This window comes from Chiloscyllium punctatum, chromosome 18 (genome assembly GCF_047496795.1).
Source record: "Chiloscyllium punctatum isolate Juve2018m chromosome 18, sChiPun1.3, whole genome shotgun sequence".
NCBI classification, from domain to species: Eukaryota; Metazoa; Chordata; class Chondrichthyes; order Orectolobiformes; family Hemiscylliidae; genus Chiloscyllium; species Chiloscyllium punctatum.
Window position 1 is genome coordinate 15,562,972 of NC_092756.1, and position 2,811 is coordinate 15,565,782.

The 2,811-nt window shown below is 40.9% G+C and overlaps 1 non-coding gene across 1 annotated transcript; it reads right to left on the bottom strand.

The window, feature by feature from the left end:
* Window positions 1-216: 216 nt before the first annotated feature.
* On the bottom strand, window positions 217-298 carry trnas-gcu (transfer RNA serine (anticodon GCU)). The gene has a single exon. It is a non-coding gene; the product is annotated as a tRNA-Ser (tRNA).
* Window positions 299-2,811: the final 2,513 nt, after the last annotated feature.

Here is a 2,811-nt window from a genome sequence, read left to right on the forward strand (position 1 = left end):
TCTTTCATACGGAAAAACATTCACAGCAACTTGACATGAAAAAGACAATCACGCTCTTTTTCATTATCCCAAGGCAACCGACATTTCAATGCAGTTTAGTCAACAGGGTCAAACCATGCTTTGAGATTGCGTAATAGCATTGACACATATAAACTGACCATTAGAGTCCCGATTTCAATACAACAGCTGCGGCCATTGGAGAACAGTCGATGACAGCGACGAGAGTGGGATTCCAACCCACGCGTGCAGACCACAATGGATTAGCAGTCCAGCGCCTTAACCTCTCGGCCACCTCGTCAGCAATGCGGGGATGTTGATGAACTTATGAATAATTGAATTGCGTAAATTATGCAGAGCAGCAGATATTTCTCCCTGGTGTTGGTGAAATGATAAATAACACAGTACAGTTCCAAGACTATGGTCTGATCTCTGGGTTCTGAGGCAAGTGCACTCCCATTGCCACACTCTGCACACAGTGATCTGAACAAAAATGAGGAAATGAATATGTAACAAGGTCTGTTGAATTCTGTGAAGATTTGAAGTCAACAGAATGAAGAACCCGAGACAGCAGGAGGTTTTCTTTCAATACAGCGTTGGATAGAGCTCTTAAGGATAGTGGAATCATGGATTATGGGACTAAGGCAGGAACAGGATACAGATTGAGGATGTTCAGCCATGATCATAATGAATGGTGGTGCTGGGTCGAAGGGCAGAATGGCGAACTCCGGCACCTGTGTGTATTGTCTATTAAATTGCCTGTGAGGAATTGTTTTCCAGACTGGAGGAGAGTGCATAGTGCTCAATGTAATTATTCGGAACAACTAACTTCCGGTCAGATGTTTTTGACACGCACTTTTGTACAGAACAGACAATTTCAAAATCCAAAATAAGGCTAAACTGACAATTGAACTCAACAATGCTACAACCATGATCTGTATCGTTTTCCTGGGCCGTGCGACACCTAGTCACTGTATGATCACAGCAACACAGTGAGCAAGTGTCAGAAGGACAATGAGTGCAGTGTCAGAGCGCATGCTGGGAGCAGCAGGTGACACACGCGGAAGTGCATTTCCCTCAACAGGAACACTTCCCAAACAGCGGACTGCGGTGGAAGAATTCAGGGGGGGCTACACTTTGAAATTTAATGCCAGAGACACAATAGAGATCTACCATTAATTCTGTTCAAGATGAGGATTTTAGGATTTCTACAGATGCAAAACAAAATAAAAAGCTCATGGTTTATTGAAGGCAAAACATGAAATTGTACATTCCATCAATCTACCCATCTTTACAATGAGTACCTCACCACTTTCCTCAATCGGGGACGGAACCACTGGTGAAGATGATCATATAATCCCCATTACTAGCCATGGAATCAGAGAAACTCGGTTTCCCAAAGGTTAAAGTAAAACCAGGAATGTAGAGGTCAGCATTAATGTGTTGCTCCTGTGCTGAAGGTAACCATTGCACGATATCTCTGTTCCAGTACAGTGGGCTGTGCTGTGCCGAAGTTTTAAGTTTGAGTCTCACATGGAGCAGCTTCAATTTGTCGTCGTGTTGAGGGATACGGGCAGAAGGTGATATTGAGCAAAGTCAAGTTTATGGAAAATACCGTGTTTGTGGATTGAGAAACAACCTTTTCTGGATAATGACTCCTTGATCAACAAACATACTGCAAGGATCGAAAACGTGAAGAGACATGTGTGGAGAAAGAGCCAAGGGTGATTTTTCAGCAGATGGATAACGTTTCCCATGTGCACTGCTTTAAATTGCGGGAAAATAGATGTTGAACTGGTTTCATGTTACAGAGATTGTTGCAAACTCACTTAGGTTATTGCAATGATTAAAAAAAAGAAATCACATAGGACCGTTTGAATATTGTATCGAATTGAATTTTGGTCTGAGCATATTTTATCCTAAATGGCGTGCTGCAGAGAAGTACAGGGGGTGAACAACACAAAAGGACAGAGTCTTCTTGGTGGATTTCTTGGGTGGAGTTAAGAATGTACGAAATATCCATAACATCATGTGAATGTGGTCAAGTCTTTAAAGTAGGTGTTGCCTCTCCAAGTGACGATTCAATTCCTACTCATTAGGATATAACTTCTGTCTGCAGTTATTTTACAACATCAGCTCCATTTACAGAGTTTCACCTTGAATAATACGTCACACCTTACCAATCCATGAATTTGTTATACTCAGTCTTATTCAGTTGTACATGTTCATGAAACGTCTTTGTGTCTGAAGTCAACAAATTCGAAATTGTTACGCAACCACACTGACTTTCACTCAATGGTAAATTCTCTCCTTGTACGTTTGTTCGTGTATCTTTTAAAACACTCTGAAGTCAGCTTCTACGTTTTATTTCTGTAAAGTCGTTCACGATTGAAAAAAATCTCTATTGAGTGGAAGAAACTCTCATCCAAACTTTTCTTAATCATTCAGTAATGGTTTTGAAGCTCTAACGAAAGTTCTTGATTCACTCGAAAGAGGGACTTTCCCCGATTTACTCATTCAAACCTCGCGTTATGTGAAAATCTCATTTGTTTAAATCAAATTTGCGTGTTTTTGCTGCGGCATTTCCGAATCTCGTGAATAAACTCCTTTATTCTTTCTGTCATCCCGATAAAACCGGTTGTATCTTTTCTGATATTTTTATGTCTCAGTAAACAACGTCACTTGGCTTTCTAATATCTTGCTATCCAGGAAACAGCGTCTGTGCCCTTTCTATCTTCTTCACATGTTTTTGGTGGAGAATGAGGACAAGGATTACACACAATGTTCCCACTGAGTGTGACCAAAAGATTTTAC